The sequence below is a fragment of the Chenopodium album genome, chromosome 8, assembly GCF_948465745.1.
Source record: "Chenopodium album chromosome 8, dcCheAlbu1.1, whole genome shotgun sequence".
Taxonomy (NCBI): Eukaryota; Viridiplantae; Streptophyta; class Magnoliopsida; order Caryophyllales; family Amaranthaceae; genus Chenopodium; species Chenopodium album.
In genome coordinates, this window is record NC_137841.1 from 54,240,684 (window position 1) to 54,262,508 (window position 21,825).

Here is a 21,825-nt window from a genome sequence, read left to right on the forward strand (position 1 = left end):
TTCTCTCATTACTAGGTTCTGGTGGTCCAACAACGGGAACAAGAGTATGCATTGGGTAAGTAAAACTATCACCCAATTACCTAAAAGCATGGGAGGTCTAGGAATCAGAAGGGCTTCAACTCTTAATAAAGCCCTACTTTTCAAACAAGCAACAAGGATGCATTTGAACCCACAGTTGTTACTGTCTAGGGTGCACAAAGGGTTGCAGGCTTGCGGGATATGCTTAATAGCTACCCCTTATGTTCGAAAAGGAAATCCCTCAATGGGGAGATCAAGCATCCAAAGGGTTAAAGAGGATTTTAGAAATGGGTTTGCTTGGAAAGCTGGGAATGGAAATATTATTAAGGCCATCAGCATGCCTTGGGTCAATGGAGATGTTCCAGTTGTTAATGCAAACCAAACTCTAAGGGCGGCTAGGAGCTGGAAGGTTAGTGAGTTTATCGATGAGGAAACAGGTACTTGGAAAGCGAGGAAGGTAAGAGAATGCTTTGAATGGGAAAGTGCAAGGTCTATCTTGTCAATGGAGCTTCCCTCTACAAACAAAGATGACTTCATCTATTGGAAGTTCCACCCCTCGGGAAGATACACGGTTAAGACGGGTTATTACTTCCTTATGAGAGAGCAAGAATCAGCAAGAAGCGGCATTAATAATGATAAGGACCAGGATTATGTAAAGCTGATTTGGAGGCTGAATATCCAACCTAAATGGAAGGTCTTTTTATGGAAGCTCTACCACAATGGTCTTGCCGTAAAGGTTAACTTGGCCAATAGGGGTATTCCTATGGACGAAACGTGTGGCTACTGTGAGGAGGACCCCGAAGATACCCAACATATCTTCAGATTATGTATTCTAGCAAAGGAAGTCTGGGGACATAGCTCTCTGGCAATTTGCTCTGACTCTACTGGATTTGACTCACTGAGAGATTGGATCCAATCATTTATCCTGCTGTTTAATAGCGAGGATGGTAAGAATAGCCCCCGTGTTACCCTGTTCATAGCAACGCTATGGGGAATTTGGAAAACAAGAAACGCGAGGTGCTTTGATGGTAGGACTGGAGGAAGAAGCTTGGTGAAGGAGTTCATCGCTCAAGCAATGAGTGACCATGAGACCTTCACAAATGAGGAGGAACGACAATATGAGAATATGGAGGAGGAACGGCATGGGAACATGCCCCCTCCAGGTTTCAATCATGTTCAATTGGGACGAGTAAAGGAGGGCTTTGCAAACTTCAGGGTAAGCGTGGATGGTTCTTGGGATAAAAAGACAAAGAGGGCAGGGATTGGCTGGTCAGTCATGGGAAATGGGCTAGCAATGACGACAAGGGAAGGAGGTAGACACGGAGCCGCGAACTCAGCCCTTCATTGTGAAGCTTGGGCATGCTTGGAAGGGATGAAATGGGCCCAGTCCCAGGGCAAACAGGGTATCCTTATCCTGTCTGATTCGATCAGCCTCGTCAATAACCTTAGAGGCGAAAAAGAAAAGGACTTAGAGATATCATGGACGGTAAATGAGATAAAAGAGTTGGGTGCTTCCTTCTTCAGTTGCACTATTCTAAAGGTGTCAAGAGACCAAGTTAAAAGGGAAAATGATATTGCGAAGAACTGCCGCATAAATATGCTTAATTTGTTTTAGTTTAGTTTCCGTCCCTTTGCTATTGTCAAAAAAAAAAAAAAAAAAAAAAAAAACATTTTATAAGCTACAATAATACTTATTTCTATTTTGACAACATATCTAATCACACTCAATTAATATTTTTTTTTAACATATATTCTATATACTATTAATCTTTTACTTGCAAGTATACAAACATAGATTCAAAATAAGGTATTGAAATATATCATTGTCCAAGATTATTAGGAGTATCAATTTTTTCCTCCAAGCTCCAACATTAATCATTTGACATTAATCATTATGCAATGTGATTATTAAAATTAAAATAAAAACCGCTACTACTCACTATAAATATATTTTTAAAAAGTTGATTATGGAATATTAATTATCCTAAAGTAATATAAAATCAACTAAATTTTCATTTAATGTCGGTCAAAGTGTGTCAACAAAAATATAAGGACAAATGTATATGAGTTCGCATACGGATACTAACATTTTATTTTTATTCCTTTTTTTCTGAAGACATGTACGGGTACTAAATAACCTAAGCTTATATTTTCGTTTTCTTATATAAAACCTAATAGCTTCTAAATTTCTATTAATAAATTATTTTTTTTATAAAATTCAAAATAATAACCTTTATGCATTTGGTATAAATTAAAATTCAAGTTATTTTGTCACAAATATTTTTTTGGATAAATTATTGTTAAATTAACAACCATTCTTTATTCCCCCCCCCCCCCCAAAAAAAAAAAAAAAAAAAATCATTTATAATTTTGTTGTAAAGTTTAAATTTAATCGTGCATGGCACGGGACTTAACCTAGTTAAGCTGTAAAGTATAAACTATACATTGAGATATATATTAAAAGTTGTTTCCTTCATTTTTAGTTGACACGTTTTGATTTTGGCATTAATTACAAATTATGCTTTGACTAGCTTTTTTTATTTATAGTTACAATTTATACAACATAAGCACATAAAGTCTTGTTAGATCATTCCAAAATATCTAAATCATAAGATCAATTTATTTAATTTTTTTTTTACTTATTGATAATAAGATATATTAATCATTGAAATAGTTTGTTGGCAAAAGTTAACAAAAAAAAAAAACAAAAACAAAAACAAAAACAAACAAACAAAATAAAACAAAAATAAAACAAAACATAAAAACAAATATGTCAATTTAAAAAAAAAAAAAAAAAAACAAAGGAAGTACTTTCTGTAAAAAAAATAAAAATAAAAAAAATAACCCTTCTCATGTCATTTTGTCACTATTTCAATCAAGATCAAACGAATTTAACAAGATCATGTACGAGGGTCTGATCTCATTGACTGAACTGAACTGAATTGAACCGAACTGAACTGAACTTATTAAAGCTGAACTGAACTTATTAGAGCTAAACTGAATAGAAAATAATCTGATGAGAACAGGGCTTGACTATATTTTTCCTTAGCTAGTAATAATTATCAAAGGTAGTCAAACTGGATTATATGAATAGCGTAAAAGTCTAAACGTTCCAAATATATTTTTTTTTTTTTTAAAAAACAAGAAAATGAAAAGCAAAAGTATATCATAAGCATTTTATTCAAACAGAACAACAAATGTTAAGGATATGTTTAATTGACCTTATTTAAATACATACAATTATATATACGAAGCCCCTTTAATATTTATTTCATTCAGAAAAAAATAAGTCTGAATATACTATATACTACTTATCATTTTATGTGCGATGCTTTATCATTAAATATATTTAATTTTATAATTAATTATGAAAATTACATAGTAATAAAACATTAAAACACTCACTCTATTTTTATTTTTTTTTGTTAATTGTTACACTTTGACTGACACATTATTTTAGGTAAATTAATTCACTTGAATATATAAATATATAAGTAGGGTAGTTGCGCTAATAAAAAAATTTAAGAAAAAAGATAAAGGAGTTAATATTTTATTAAAAATTAAAGTAAGGGACGTAGTATAGGGTTTGAGTGAGGACTATGAGAGAAAAGAAAATTAATAAACTAAATGTAATAAGTTGCCAAAAAAAGGAAGAGTAACACTTTAAAAAAATAAACAGCTGCGAAAAGAATCTGTAATACTTTATTAAAATGAAGGGAGAACACATTATTACGAATCTAACAATATAAGATCTCACTTGACATACTTTAATACTTATATATTATTATTGTGCATACACGATCAAAGTTTAGTCAAAGAATACAATAAGGTTCACAATTTGGGCTATTCCGGATTCGGGGATCAGTTCCGGGTGGTTAGGTTCCAGTCCCCCCCCCCAATTATACTTCTGAGTTCCCTTATATTGCAATAATTATGAGTTTCACAAATACTGCAATATTTTATTATGTGTGAATGATTTCTTTCTATCTATCTCATCATCACATGAGTCTATTTCTATGGAGAAGGTATTGCATCAATCTAGACCGACCAAATATTTTGTCAGTCTAGCGGGTTTTTGATATCCTCTATTGGCTGGATGATATCCTCTACTGGCTGGATGATATCCTCAACTGGCTATATGATATCATGGCTGGATAATATCATATACATATAGCCAATGGAGGATATCTCCAACCAGTAGAGGATATATAGTATTTGATGGAGCATATGTAGTATCTAATAGAGGATATGTATAACTTGTTGGAGGATATGTGTTATAGCAATCTCATTTTGTAGATGATATCATATAACCAATAGAAGATATCATCAAGCATATACATAGGGCTCTCAAACGGGTCGTGTCGTGTCGAGTTCATGTTCGTGTCGATGTTAAACGAGTTGAAAAACCCTTGACCCAAACCTAACCTGTTTATTAAACGGGTTGAATACCCTTGACCCAAACCTAACTCGCTTATTAAACGGGTTGAAAACCCTTGACCCAAACCTAACCTATTTATTAAAAGTTACCCGTGTAACCTTTTATCTAAATATTGTACTTCGTAATAAACTAATTAATATTCAATTCAAAAATAAAAAAGTCTGACATCGTTAATTCATTAAAGATACTACAATAGTTTAAAGCTAGTGTTATAGAAAAAGATACCACAAGGGATTAAAGCTTTTCGCCAAATTAACCGCTAAAAAATTACCAAATTGTATACATGGAGTCAAGGTAATTTACAAAATTACAAGTTTTGAATAAATTTTTTTAGTTTTTTTACAACTTAATTAATAGATTAAGCGTGTCGGGTTCAGATTGACGCATTGTCATATTCAACCCATTTATATAGTCGGGTTATGCGTGTCGATTTCGGGTGTCGACCCAATTATGTAAACGATTCGAGAATTCTTGACCCAAACCCGCTTATTTCGTGACGGGTTCGTGTCGTGTCTGCTTTTGACAGCCTTACAAATACATGGTATCATGGAACCAATTCAATAGAGGATATCATTGAACAAACAGACGATATCATGTATAGGCGAGATGATATCATATACATACACAGTAGATGATATCATCAGGATGATATCATGAAACCAATAGAGGATATCATAGAATCAATAGAGCATTATCATAGATACAATAGATGATACCATATAATCAATAGAGGATATCATCTAACAAACTAATAGAGTATATCTTTCAGGCTACAAATGATATCATATAACCATTAGAGGATATATATCATCCAGACTACAAATGATATCATATAATTTAACCATTAGAGGATATATATCATCCTGCCTATAAATGATATCATATAGGCAATGGATGATATCATCCACCTTATAGATTATATCATAAAACCAATAGAGGATATCATCCAGCCTATAGATAATATCATGAAACCTATATAATAAAGAATATCATTGAACTGATAGAGAATATCATGGAACTAATACGAGAGACCATCTAGACAATGGATGATATCATCCAGCTTATTATAAATGATGATATAATCTAGACAATTATTCAATTTTATAAAAATAATTAAAAGGACAACAAAGGTGGGACCACCGTTGAAAATCCCGGACTAAGCTTGTGGGTATGACATAATAACATGCTCATTTCTCAACCAAAATACATGCATTTGTTATCAAAATGCTCACAAATTCAACATACAATCACATAGAACAATCAAATTTTTTTTGGGCATTTTTCAAAAACCCGAGAATCTCAAACAATTATCAAGCCAATTCAAGCATAAATTATGGACAAATATAATCAACAATATTTATTTTCTCTATCCTCTTCATCATCTACTTCAATTCAAGCATAAATCAGGGACAAATAAAATGGAGGAATTTAGCATAAAGTTGTGGAGAGACAAAATAGAGGTGGGTTAAAGGTGATGGAGAAGATAGAAAGTGAAGTAGGATTGAGTGGGAATACAATTGGTGGTGGTGAGTGGAAATGAGCGCGTGAGAAGTTTGTATTGCTATACAAACAACATCTCGACTGACGAATGTTCGGTCAGGCTGGACTAACCCAATAATTTGTAATTTTTATGTCACTCTATCTCTCTTCTCATCTTAAAATCCGTGCAATAATACCCTTATATTGAAATATTAGGGGAATGGAAGAAGTACGAAGTGTTAAGTAAACTTATTACTTAAAATTACTAATGAATATTGCCGGTTAAAATTTATTTTTTACTGAACATAAATTAGTAATTTTAATTTTAATTTTTTTACTCAAAAGAAATAGTGCTCAAAATTACAAATTTTTAATCTTTAGGTTAGGAAAATAAGGCCTAAGTGGGACAAATAAATAATAATAATAATAATAATAATAATAATAATAATAATAATAATAATAATAATAATAATAATAATAATAATAAAAGAGCATATGTGGTATATTAAGGCCTTGTTTGGTTGACATGGGAATTAAATTCCCATAGGAAATTGTATTTCATGGGAAGTTATTTCCCTCATGAAATTATTCCTAGGAATTTCCTAAATTTGTTTGGTTGGCAATGTGGGAATTTAGAAATCCCATGAATTTGTATTTCATGGGAAGTTATTTCCCTCATGAAATTCCTAGGAATTTCTTAAATTTGTTTGGTTGGCAATGTGGGAATTTAGAAATCCCATGAATTTTGATTGACCTAGGGGGGACTAGGTAATTTACTTCCCTTGTTTTGTAGGAAGTTGAAATTCCCATGAATTTTCACTTCCCTTATTTTTGCTTTTTTGTGTCAACCAAACAACTCCTCAATTTCTCAAATTCCATGAATTTTCACTTCCCCCATTTTACATTGTCAACCAAACAACCCCTAAAAGGGGTAATGCTATGTGCAACCCTTAGGGTAAGGGCTACATATAATTATTTAATGTACTTTCTTTTTTAATATAAGTTGAGAATTTATGGACAAGTTACGAGTAAATCAGTGTAATAAATGTTTATTTATTGGAAATTCTTTCTATTTTTAGCTTCTCATATGCAGCCCTATCTTTTTCCTATTAAAAAAATATTAAATTGATTAGTGTATAGGTTTTATGATTGGGCACGCCTATGAAAAGGGGTTTTAAGTTTTTAACTTAGAGTTTTCAATGGTTAAGCAAGACCATTTTTAACTTGACTTGTCACATGAATATTTTAAATACATGTATCAATCTTTTCTATTAATGATATAATAGACTAACCCCACATACAAATCAGTTCTTTAATATCTTAAAAAGACGAAAAAACCTAAAATGTTTTTAATATCTAAATGATTGCTTGGTTAACCTACATATATATGAGATTCTATTTTATTCACCTAATTTTCACTTATTTGAATTTAACGGAACTTATTTGAAGTTACTAAAATTTATTGAAACTAATTTTATTAATTGTAATTTCTGGTGTGATTCACTTGATTTAATTTTCACTTATCAAAATTTATTTTAGTTGTAATTTTAAACTTGGGTAATTAGAACTTTTTTTTTTTCTTGAACAACCTTTTTTTTTCCTGAACAAAATTTATCTAAACCGATTAAATCTTAAATAAGTGAAAATAAAGTGAATAGAACAAGTTGTTAATTTTTATTAAAAAAAAAGGTGGCATAACAAGCCCTACATACGAATTTGTTATGTTCATCTTATTTTCAATTATTTCAAGTCTTATAAAGTTCAGATAAGTTTATTTCAGTAAAAATAAGTTCTAAATAAAGGTTGCCCAAGTAAAATTACAACAACTATAATAAGTTTTAATAAGTTCTGATAAATTCAGATAAGTAAAAATCATGTAAATAAATTAAAACACACTCGTAGTCCTTACTTATCAAAAATCATTTTTTTTTCCTAAACTTACCTTATCTAAACACATAATCGAGATTTAAAATAAGCATAAATAAGGTGAGATGAACAGGGCCTAAACTACAAATTTTTTAAGGCATACTTCCTTTGTTTACAAATTTTTTCTCATTTATGGTAGATATATACATACATAAACTAAGGAAAATATAAACATAAAGTAATAATAACGTGGTTTGGAGAGCCACAAGGGCAGGGGTGAGAATCGATCCCAGGATCTCCTGGAATTGGGAGGGAAACTCTAACCACTTTGTAGGAGTTTATAGGTACTACGCAGCGGAAATAACATGAATCATATTCATAAAGCACCTAAACCAAGGATCATTGCATAACACATAAAGAACACATAATTGTACCTTTGAAGCGTGATTCCACGTGCGATTGAGCAAGAACAAGGGGAGATAAAGAACCTCAAGCGTGATTCTTCTACTTGGTCAGATTAAAACCTCCACTAATGCTAGTTAGTTGCAATTGAACCCTTCAATTGACCTTCTACGGAGAGGAGAGACATACTAACCAAGAACCACCACGATAACCACCACACGCGCCACCAAGGGGTGGCCGGCCGTACGGACGTGAGGGGAGGATGAGGGCCGTGAGTTGGAGAGAGGATTAGGGTTTTGGGATTGGTTGCCTTGATGTCAAAATACACTGTATGTGGATTATGACTTCTTACTGCAAACCCTAGGCATGGATCTTATTTATAGATCTCATCTCTAAATAAGAGCCCATGTCAAAAGCCCAAAACCTAATTCCAATCTAACTATGTTTGCCCAATCCAATTCATGATTAGTTAATTGCTCATGAGGCCCATTAATGGGCCTCTTACTTGCTTAACCCAATACCCTTGTGTGTGACCTCATAGGATCCATTCTAGAGGGCTTTGGACTATTTGACTAGTCCAAAGATCATCTCTCATAGTCTAGCAACAGAAGATGACGCCCCAATAGAATGAACTTATTATCTCCATAATAGTGATCCTTGATATATCTAGTAATTGCACTTATCGAAGACACAATTCCTTCACACTTGAGCTATCCCTCACTCTCACATGTGATTACTTTATGATAATACAAATAGAGAATAATTCGAAAAGTGACCCAAATATAATAGTGGGTCATGTGCTAAGATATAATAATACTCATTACAATTCCTAAACAAGAGAGAATAAAGTAAAAGTGGAAAGAACTTTATAGATCAACCCAGTCTAAACAAAAAAATAGAGGAAGTTTATCAAACAAGGGATTATGAAATCGAAACAATTTACTACCTAAGTTTTTGAAAGATTTTATTTTATCAATTTACATTTTGGTATATATGTTTCTATAAAATTTTACACTTTCACTTTATTTCAACATTCATTACTATTGGTAACTTTTTTTTCACTACCTAACGCCTCTTACCTCAAATTTTTTACACAATTACATGTTTACATCTTCCACTTACTTCCTGTTACTTTAACCACCCTCTTATCACATTAAGGGGTCGTTTGGTTGGGGTTAATAATCAAAGGGAATCGGAATGAACTGATATCATTCCCTTTGTTGTTGTTTGTTTGTCACTTTTTTTATTCCCTTTAGCCATTTTTATTTTTGAGTTCACCCATTTTTAGTCTACATTGATTCCCCACCCCCCCTAGACTTTCCCATTCCCTTTCCCTAGCCACCATACCCACCACCGTTGTACTTGCCGGAACTAGCCCAACCACCTCGCCACGGACCTAGTCCCCACCGCCGGACTCGCCGCACTTCCCCCACAACTCGCCGTAGCCCGCGCAACTCCTCCACCTCTCTCCTCGAAAACACCTCCCCTCCCCGGAAAAACTTCCACCACCACGCAAAAACCCTATAAAACACCATCCCTCCCCTTAAAAACGCCGGCCGACCTTCCCCCTACCCTCGAAACCCTAGCGGTTAGGGTTTCGAGGGTGGGGGGAAGGTCGGCCGGCGTTTTTAAGGGGAGGGATGGTGTTTTATAGGGTTTTTGCGTGGTGGTGGAAGTTTTTTCCGGGGAGGTTAGGGGCTGCGAGGGGTGGGGGAGGTGCGCCCAGGGCTGCCGAATTCCGTCGACGTTGTGGCTGGGCGGTGGGGTGGCTCCTGGTGGCTGGAAAAGTGAAGAAAGGGGATGTGTGGTGGTGGTGGTGATTTCCTTTGTTTATTGAAAACCAAACAACACAATACTTGGAAAGGGTTTCATTCCATTCTCCTACATTCCCTTTGTTCATTCCATTCCGATTCCCCCGCGCGAACCAAACGGCCCCTAACAATTTGTCCCTAATTTATTTCAACATTTGTGCATATGTAAAATGTTATACGTACTAATTAAATGAAAATGGGATGATATTTGACAAAAATGGGCAAGTTATTGCCTACCTACTTGAATTCCCCTCTACAAGTGGAAGTAAAATTCACAAAATATTAATTGCATCAATATGAGTAATGTAACTTCCTATGTGAAAATAAATAAATAAATAAAAATTAAACCTATGTGCAACAAACCACCCATAGAAATTGTTGAAGTTGGATGCAAAACTATATTATAGTATAAAGTATAAATTATAGTTGCTTTATTAAACCCATCTCTCCAAATGTCTCACATTAACATTTGTGTGAGGTGGTCTAAAAGGCTCTTACTTTCTTTGTAATGGTGATGGTTGAATGTCATTTTAAGAAATGATTTGAAATACCATAATCATTTTTTTTTTGGTAAATTTTACATCTTTATCACGTCACAATTTAGTCTTTGTTTAATGCAATCATTAAGGGTGATACAAACAAGTTGTAATTTTTAGAAAACGAACTTTACACTTTTGATTGATCTTTTTCATTGAAAACTTGTTCATGTGAAAACATAGTCACTCACTTGACCGTTTACGTGGTTGTTGAAGGCTTGAAGCTATGGCTTCATAAAACATTATACTCGTACATTGTATGTTTTTAAAAAGAAATCACATGTTAAAAGTAAGGGGTTTTATGTACATAAGTATTGCATACTAATAAAACAAGAAACAGTTTATAGAGCTATGCGTACACTAATGAGTTATCCTTTTTTATATATACTAGTTAAATTATTACCGTACAATATTAAGGTGGAGCCTACTTGAGCTTATGAAACTTGCGAACTCCTCTGACTCCTCACATATAGTAGGTGCGACCAAGTCTAAGTACGTTTTAGCAACAACCAACAGCGAGCTAATTTGGATTGATCCCTAATTAATAAACAGGATGAGGTAATTGACTTGATTGCCTCGTATGTCATATAGTTAGTTGGATAAGAGAAAACGATGGCACGGTGCAATTAGTAGTCCCAGGTTTGTAGATTTCTTCCAGCTTATTATTATTACTTACGTAATAAACAAGTTTTTAGATGAGTACTAGAAAGTCGGAGCAAGGAAAGAAATAAAAGTGCTGATTTTACATCTAGTACGTGTAATAATAATTGAAACTTGAAAGTACTTGTATAATGCATATGTTAAGGTTATGTACTTGTGTCCGTTCGGTTTTAATTTTTTCAATCTAATCCGATCCGAATCACTCTATTTATACAATCCGATCCAATCCAAATTAACATTTGGTTATTTGGATCCGATTCAAAAATCTCAGCTTTAGCCGGTTCGCCATCAATAATCCCACCTTTTGATTATTATCTAATAATCCCACCTTTGAGGGACATCTTTTTCTAATGGTCCCTTTTGACCGGTAACTTGTTCTTTGGGTAAGTTTTTTGTTTTTGTTTTTTTTTTTTTTTAATTTTTTTTAATTTTTTTTATCTTAGCCACACACCAGCCCTCCTTTCCCCAACCACCATCCCCCTTCATTTCCAACCATCAGGCACCATCAACATCAATTGTCCCAATTAATCCCCTTACACCATGCAATCCCCTTGCCTTCGTTATTCCCAACTCACTCATCACCAATCACGCCACCAACATCCACACCACCTTTTCACCACCAACATCCACACCTACAATCACGCCACCAACTCAACAACGCAACAGCTGCGCAACTCATCCATTTCATAGTCCTTGCACTCTAATCCACCTCCAATTGACAACAATTTGGCCTTCAAACCACCCGTAATCAACAATTCGGCCACCAAAAGGCATAATTTTGGCCTCTAATCTAGCAAGTTGACACCAACAACTTCAATTGATGCTCTAATTTATAGACCCTAGACGCGCCGTTGTTAGGGTGGGGTGTTTCAAGGTGGGAAGGGATGGGCTGGAGTTTTTCAGGGATTATGGAAGGTTGGGGCTGGGCATTTTGGGGTGTGTGAGGGCTAAAATGAATCGCTTTGGGGTGGGAATAGGTTGAGGTACGGTGTTTCGGGGTGGGCGTGGCTAAGGTAGGCTGTTATAGGGTGGGTGTGGCTGGATTTTAGTGTTTCGAGGGTGGTGTGACTAGTTGCAGGGGGAGTATTGGGCTGCGGCTGCTTAACCGAAAAGTATGGAGGAAGGAGGGGAAAAGGATAAAGAAGATAAGGGTGATAAAAAATTATATTTACTTTTTAAAAAAAATATATATAAAAAAATTTCGGCAAATCACAAAGTAACATGTGGCATGTTAACCTATTACACCGGTTATCAACAAGTTAGGGACCATTGAAAGAAGATGTCCCCCAAAGGTGGGATTATTAAATAATAATCAAAAGATAGGATTATTAATGGCGAACCGCTTAAAGGTGGGATTATTAGAATCAATTTTTCCATTAAAGTTCATTACTCCCTCCATTTTTGAATACTTGCTCCATTTCTATTTTTTTGCACTATTCATTTATCCTACTTTTGACTAATGTTTGTGATTTATGCATTAGAAAAAATATAGTCTTGTAGGTACTTGTTGGAATCATCTCAATGGATAGATTATTAATTTTCAATTGTTAGACTTTATACTTATTGATAATTAAAAATATTAGTGATCAAAGATTAGTATCGGCATGCGTGTTCAAGAGAAATGGAGCAAGTATTTAAAAATAGAGGGAGTAATTTTTAGCATCTAATTGACTCATATGATAATAAAAATAAAATAAAATATGCAATACAAAAATAACATGTGTCCAAGCTTTAAGATTAATACAATTCTTGAAAATAGTCATGACTAAAATAAATTGTTACATCAAATCAATATTAATCAACACTAGTACAACTACAAGGCAAACCATTTACAACAAAAACACCATGCACCAAATATCCGCAAAAACTTAAGAGTTAAGACAGCAAGCAATTCTTATTTGGGTCCATATTCATACATGCTTAATTTGACAATTTGATTTTCAGTTTGGTTTGGATCGGATTAGCGTCAATCCAATCCAATTCAAAAATTAGAAATTTCAAAAAATCTCAATTTGATCCGATCTGATCCATTTTAAAATTCAAATCCAATCCGAATTGATTATTTGGTTTGGATTAGTAGATTGGATTGGATTTCGGTTTTAATCCGAATTATGGACACCTATAATTCTTAGGCAAAAAGGAGAAAAAAAAAGTACTTCCTCCGTTTTTAAATACTTGCTTCATTTCTCCATGCGCGGAGTTTTAGGAGAAATTGGAGAAAGTATTAAAATATAGAGGTAGTGAGCTAGGTGGAAAAATATAAAATTGTAAAAAGCAAAAGTATGGAGAGAATTGGAGGAGAGAAAATAAGAAATTAATAAAATATTATTCATGTTAGGTCCACTAGTGAGAGAAATAAATTAAATATTGTAAAAGTTTTCCAAATAAGGAAATGGAGCAAATATTTAAAAAGGCCGAAAAAGGAAAGTAGAGTAAGTATTTAAAAACGGAGAGAGTAGTACTTTATATTCCGTAAAAATAAGTATTAATAAATGTGACATATGTAGTTATGTACTGGCTATTATATTGGCGAATCTGTAAGAAACAAAAAAAATACAAGTTTGAATTAGTAAAAATGATTGATGTTCATCTGATGTTATTGTCACCTAATGTATTAAACCTAAACTACTTATCAAAAAGCACCTTTTATTCAGTTAATTTTGTTATGAGAAATTATTGTTTAAAAAAATGACCCTTAAAATCTTAATTTGCAAGTTTGACAACTCCAACTACTATCTCTGTTTCATATTTTTTGCAACATCTCACAAATAATACCCTAAAGTTGCAAAAAGATATGAAACGAAGGTAGTATATGACTATATGCAATCAGTTTTTAGTGATAACGTGGAAAACTAAAGTAATATCAAGAGGAATATATTATAACATATGTATTACTCCATCCGTCCTTATATTATAGGAAAATTTGTCAAAAATAACACCACCTTTGGGCGGTCTTCCAAGAATAGAACGACCTTTGGATTATTCCAAAATAACACCATTTTTTATGCACATCCGCCAAAAATAGAACAAAAAACCTGTAACCTGTTTCACAGGTTATATTTGACATGTGTCCATGTGTGATTGGTTAGAAATAGTAATTTATTTTAACATTTTTTTAACAATAATGATTTTAAAAAACAAAACTTCAATTTTTTTTAAAAAAAATTAAAACTAAAATAAACTAACTGAAATAAAAAAAACCACCATCACCGAAAGCAACCCCACCACGACCGCCGGCGGCCAGAGTCACTTACCCGACGCCGGCGGTACCCCGTCCTAACCAGCCCCTCCCCTCAACCACCTTCTCCCACCTTAAAACCCCCCTCCCCCCGAAAAACCTCATCTTCCCACCGTACCAGCAGTCGCCCAACCAAACCCATTTCCCATTTCGTCGCCACTCGCCAGCGGTCTCCTTCATCGGGAACCACCACCCCTCACTAGACCATCCCACCTGAAAGCTCCCTTCCTCGATCCCGATTTTAGCCCCCGGCCCACGAACCTCCACATCCACCACGAACTCCCCGGAAACCAACAAATTCACACCCATCACCTTCGAATCCGCCGTGAAATCGCCGCCCTTCATCCCTATCACCGTGAACGCCTAGTTACCCTCGAAACCCAATCAAACACTAACCTCCGCCCAAAGAGAGAGCTTGAGTGAACGAAAAGGGGTGCTAGTAGGACGCCGAGAAAGGGGTCAGGGGGAGGCCTAACAATGGCGGGGAAGGGGTGAGATGACGTTGGCAGGGGTAGGGAGACTGGGTAGTGGAGGAGGATGGTGGTTGGGCCGGTGGGGTTGGGTAGGGTTTTTTTTTTTTTTTTTTTTTTTTTTTTTTTTTTTTTTTAATTAAGGTTTTATATTTTTTTTAAGGTTTTTTTTTAAAAAAAAAAAAATTGACCACTGACAGTTTGACACGTGTCATAGGTAACTTATTAAACAGGTTACTAACAAGTCACGTTCTATTTACGGAAGATATGAATCAAAGGTGGTGTTATTTTGGAATAATCCAAAGGTCGTTCTATTTTTGGAAGACCGCCCAAAGGTGGTGTTATTTTTGACAAATTTTCTAATATTATATTCCTACTTCTAGCATTCCTCATATAATAGAGAGAAATAGGAATGTAATTTAGGGATGGAGGGACTAGTTCTTTGTATACGAAGTACTCCTATAAAATAAGCTAAGCTATGCTAGGTTGCTAACTTGCTAAGTATTTCTATGGAAAATATCCCTCAAACACAATATTTTACAATGTCTGAATAATTAAATTATCTATTTTTAAAATGGTTTGAGTTATTATTTATGTATGATTCATTAGATACAAATTAAAGATCAGGTAATAATAAATATGGTACTTCGTAAGAAATAGTCAAATTATATTAAACTCTAACTATACTTAATTATAAAGTTTTGAAATAATACTCGTATGTATTTGGACAAAAAGATAACACGAGTATAATTTTTGTTTAGAGAAAATATATATTACCTCAATTTCATATTATTTGCAACGATTTGACATAATATGAAACAGAGGTAGTATTTGGGGTCGTTCAAATAACTACAAAAAATAACTACAGAGTACGTATTTTGGAAGCTTTCAAAAATAAAAGTCAGATAAAACGACTGATATTAGTATGTACAAACTGAAACTTCCTGTGAGAAACTACAAAAATCAGAAAATGCAGCAAACGGGCCATAGTGAAATTCAAATGAATGGTACATATGGTTTCAAATGCATAATTTATGTCAACCTTATTCCTTTCTAATTTTCTAGGGTTGGGAAAATTCATAAGCTGCAAATCTGCAATCTGAATACAAATTAAAATTCAAGCAACTTTAATTACGTCAAACTAGTATTAATTTTTTTTTTATTTTTTTCTATTTTTGTTGTTGTTGTTGTTGTGAAGGCTAGGGAATTAGTATATTACTTCAATGAAAATTAACCTTCGCAAAAGATATAGAACTTTAATTAAAGGATGGGTTCAAGCATAATGAGTGCTTTAGATATCTTAAGTTGTCGTAAAATTTTGTGTCAGAAAAAAAAAAAAAAAAAAAAACTCTCATAAAACTTCTTATGAGTTGACTTATGAGTAATATATCTACGAGCATATGAGTGCTTTATACTTCCCTCGTTTCTATTTACTTGATTTATAGCCCTTTGACACACAATTTAAGGAAGAAAATAAAGAAGATAAACATAGGTTAAATAAAAAAAAAAAAAAGGGTTTTTTTACATGGTACCCTTAAGTTATTAGGTTTTCTACATTGTACCCTTCTAAATCCAAATTAAAGTTCTACAAGGTGCCCTTGAGTTTTTGTGTTTTTCTACATGGTACCTTTGAGTTGTAAAATAAATTACTCTAACTTAATTTGACTCAAACCGACACCATCTAAATGATCTTTTTACCACTTCTATATTTATATTAGATGGAGGAATCACCAATCTTCATTATTCGCTATTTAGTGGAAATTTTGTATGATTGTTTGAGATGGAAGATAATAACTTGTTTTTGCTCCTACTTTAACCAAAAGAGCTTGTTTAGAGGGAACTCAAGTTGTTAGTCTTTTTTTTTGCAATAAACATGCTATCTAGTTGTGTCTTTGAGGGTGCTAAATAAGTTGTTTTGATGGTGTTGGTTTGAGTCAAATTAATTTAGAGTTATTTATTTTACTATTTAAGGGTACCATATAGAAAAATCGAAAAACTCAAAGGTATAATGTAAAATAAACTAATAACTCAAGGTCACCTTGTAAAGATTTGAATTTAGGAGGGTACAAGGTAGAAAACTCAAAAACTCAAGGGTACCATGTAGAAAAATCCAAAAAAAAATAATGTCATGAAACCCTAATTTATCCCTTTTATTGGTGGTTTTATTTTCTAGTATTAAAAATATCGTTTATTTGTCTTCTCTAATTAACTCCTTAAATTGCGTGATATGGGACTATAGGTCAAGTAAATTGAAACGGAGGAAGTATTACAAAGCATATTTGTAATCCGTATACACTAACTATTTTTAACAAGTAAAAGTTAATTACGGGTACTTTAGGTGTTGGTGCGTGCACCAATACCTGGCCTCACCCCTTTATGCATGTTTGGCAAAATATAACTGTGAAAGTAAGTGTTAGCTATGCAATTATCTAACTGTTAACTATCAATAAGCTATTAGATGTGAAATTAGATAATAAATGTATGAATGTTTGATAAATTAGCTTTTGACTTGGTATTACATATATAAATTAATATTTATTTTCCTGAAGTTATAGATTAAATTTTCAATAGCTACATCTGATCTTCAAAAACTAGCTAGCTTTTGTCTTTTGATGTAAGCTATGGAGTACATCCGCCACTAAGCATTACTCCAACCACTACATTACGAAACACTCATATTTTTTTTTATCAAGTAGTAGTTTGACTTGGTTAAACCGCTTAAAGATACACAAAAGCTACTACCGAACACATAATTTTTTACTAGATAAAAAAAAAAAAAAATTACTTCCTATTTTATACATTCAAACAAAATAATATAAGTTCAAATGAATTACGACAATGTAAGTACTCCCTCCGTCCCGTATTATATATATAGTTCCCGTTTTCCTACTATATTCAAAATTTTGTTTCTGCTTCAATTTTTGGCTAGTATGTAAAGATCTTTATATCCTTATTATTTCTAACTTTATTCACTGTACTTCCTAAATTACTCTTAAATTTTTCACTTGTTTTGTACTTTTTCCACTGTCTTTCTCTAACTTTTGTGTATAATTGTAGTTTTTACTTTTTTAATGTACTCTATTCACTTTTTACTCCTTTTTACTTAAATACCGTAAAAAACACAATCATGAACTATATTATGGGATGGAGAAAGTAATATAAAAGCAATCTATACTTAGAATTTAAAAACTATAACAAAAAAACTAAGAAAGACACATGTCCCCATCCATTATATTACACTTCTCTAACCATAGTGTCACATGTCATCTTACACTATTAGTTTTTTATTACACCATTTTTTTTTAATTCTTTCATTAAACTTATAATAATTCATCTTTCATACACACTTCATCTCCCCCTTTTAATTCAACCTTTTTCTATTCTCTCTTTAATTTTAGCCCTTCCACTTTCTATTTAAGACTCTTTTTCGATTAAAGTTCCAAAATTTTAATTTCTTTAATCATGTTTCCGATTACATATTATATCCTATAATGACTTACTGATATTTCCCCACTTATCTATCAATACAATTTTATATGAATAACCCGTACATCGCACGGGCCAGAAGGCTAGTTTCAAATAATATACAGAGTAAATTAGAAGAACAAAACAAAGCCTTAATTTAGATATAAATGTTTATTACAAAGTCATCATATATAAATAATTTCGAAAATAGAAAGGCAAGTAAGGGTTTACAAAGATGAATTAGGACGGAAATATGGGAAAAGGGAAATCTTGGATGTCATTATCACCCCAAATGTGCACGTCTTATAAGCCATGCATAGATGTCTGCCTAATCTGAGTATTGGCCATTTAGCTGGCTGAATCTGGACATGCCTCTTGTCTTCATTTCAATTTTAATTTTTCATTCCACCAAAATGATTGACTTTGGATTTATGAAAATCGTATAATATCAAATCAGGCTCAAATGATATTGGAACATGTTTATTATCATTTGTACTATTTCTTCACAAAATAATCTATAGAAATTTTGTAAAAAATTAAATCAATCAATATAATTACAAGTTTTTTTTTCTTAAAAAAAGTAGTATTTCAAGTAATCTCATATTATTCTCATGGACTGGATGTTGTGTACCATTACTACCATAGATGAAGTAAGAAAATAAGTACTTTGGAATCGAATTGATTATCATTCCTCATATCTTTTGAAAAAATTTAATCACAAAATACGTAACAAGTATTGTATAAAATTGTATAGGAAATTGTACGTACTGTTTTAGGGGTAGGATGTTTTCCTTGTAGTCCTTAATCTATATACTTCCGCCATTCTATTAATATTGCATTAAGGATGAAATTACGCATCCCAAACCACATTTTATATGCTAAATATTTATAATTGTGTAAGAGTAAAAATTATAAAAAGTTGATATTGTGAAAGTATTTTATGAGACGAATCCAATAAGATCCCACATGTCTATATTTTGCTTATCGTATAAATCATATTATATGGTTAAATAAGAGTGATGAGTAGTGCAAAAGTCCATTATTGCAATATTTATAGAACAGAGGAAGTATATATTAAAACTCAATGGGAAGACATGAGATCGCCACGTATCATCATGACTAGGCAGATGATGTGACACCATATCATTTTTGAGTAATTTTTATAACTCCTTATTTAAGAGAATGTTTAAGGTGATTAATCACCGCCATTATTCTCTTGATAAGTAAATCTCATAAACCCCCATTTAAGATCAGAGGATGTCTAAGGTGATTGTTCATCTCCATTGATGTTTGGAATTCTTCTGCTATGTTCTTTCATGTTTCTCTATAAATAGAAAAAGCCTTTGTTCTTTATTTTATTTTATTTTTTTTTTCCTGATTTTTACACTTGAAAAATACATCAAGCACAATAATCTAAAATTCTAAACACATTCTCTATTGGGTATAAGTTTGTTGAGCCCAGGAACAACCCACATGTGAGCATTCTCTTGTCCCACACCAAAACACTAAAGGGGGATTGTAGTGGTAATGGAATCCTTCATTGAAAGAATTCAAGAGTTATCACCATAATATAAGGCTAAGGGGCTACTCCCCTCATTACCATATGGTTTTGTGATGGAACCTCCTTTGATCTTGTGAAGTGAACTCTCTCTCTTGGTTTGCAGGTGCGGCCTAGACCCGTATTTGACATGGTATCAGAGTCAGGCACCCGCTTTAATGGCTAAAGTATACTGGGCCAAAAATTATGGACACACTACAAGAATCAGGTGGAATTCCGACGGATTAGTTTCGACGGACAGGTAATTCCGTCGGATATTTTCGACGAGTTTAAAATTTCCGTTGGAAATCCGTCGGAAATTTCCGACGGAATATAAATCCGTCGGAATATATGTACTTTCCGACGAAATTTTCCGTCGGAAATTACTATTTCCGACGGATTTTTCCGTCGGAATATAATTTTTTTTAAAAAAAAAAACCAAACAGCCCATTTAACAGTAAACCCTAAAGCCCATTTTCCTCCTTCCCCTTTTTATCTTTCCGCCTCTCTTTCTCCTTATTCCCCTTTCTTTTTCTCTCTCCTTCCCCCTTTTCCTTATTCCCCTTTCTCTCTCCTCTTCTCTAGCTTCCGGATCTTCTTCTCTGTTTCTCTTCCTTCTCTTCTCTTCTTTCCCTTGTTTCTTACCACCGCAACAAAAACCACCACCAGCCTTAAAATGCGGGAGAGCTGCTATTCTCTTGCCAAATAATCCTTGCCCCTAACGGCACCCTTCACCAACCAAGCTTTGGATTTCAAAATCGTCTCGAGCTTGGTGCTTGCTTGGTGCTTTCTAAGTCACGTTTGGTTACATCTACCGATCAAGCTTGCATCTGCCCAACAACAACCACCGCAAACAACAGCAACCGTCGCAGCAACACCACCGCGAAAAAAAACCCACCGTCGCGAGCATTTAAGGTTTTTTTTGTAGATCTTGTTTTAACTTAAACTAAATTTTAGATCTTGTTTTAATTTTGATTAAATTTTAGATCTTGTTTTATTTTTGAACATTTATGATTATATTTAATTATTTATGTAAATGTTAGTTTATGAATTATTAAATAATTGTAATTATCATAGTTAATTGTCGTTTTTTCTTTTTATTGAAATTCCGATCAAATATGTGGATTTTTTGTGGTTTTTTTTCGCTTTTTTGTATTTTTTTTAAATATTATTGTTTATTATTTTGGTGTTGTCGGGGGGCGGATTAAAGTGGTGTTTTGAGGTGGTGTGAGGTGGTAGGGCGTGTTATGGTGAAGTGCAGGTGTGGGGCTGGTGGCGGTGGTGCCACCAGATTTTATTTTATTTTTTTTAATGCATTTTCCGACGGAAATTCTGTCGTAACTTTCCGACGACCGGTAATTCCGTCGGGAATTTACGACGGATTTTTCCGGACCGGAAAACCTCTCTTGACAGACTGATTTCCGTCGGAAAGGTGGTTCCGACGGAAATTCAGTCGGAAAAGGTCCTATTTCCTACGAATTGTTTTTCGACAACCGCTTCCGACGGAATTCCGTCGGAAACGGGTTTTCCGACGAAATTTTTCCGTCAAAATTTAGCTGTTTTCTAGTAGTGACAGCTCACATGTGAGGGGGAGTATTGAGCCCAGGAACAACCCACATGTGAGCATTCTCTTGTCCCACACTAAAACACTAGAGGAGTTTAGTGGTAATGGAATCCCACATTAAAAGAATTCAAGAGTTATTACCATAATATAAGGTTAAGGGGCTACTCCCCTCATCGCCATATGATTTTGGGATGAAACCTCCTTTGATCTTGTGAAGTGAACTCTCTCTCTTGGTTTGCGGGTGTGGCCCAGACCCGTATTTGACAAAGCTACTCGACTCTAACCTTCCACCCAAAAGTGTCTTTGTGTGGAAGTGGTTTGTTAACATTAGGGTTCGTGCC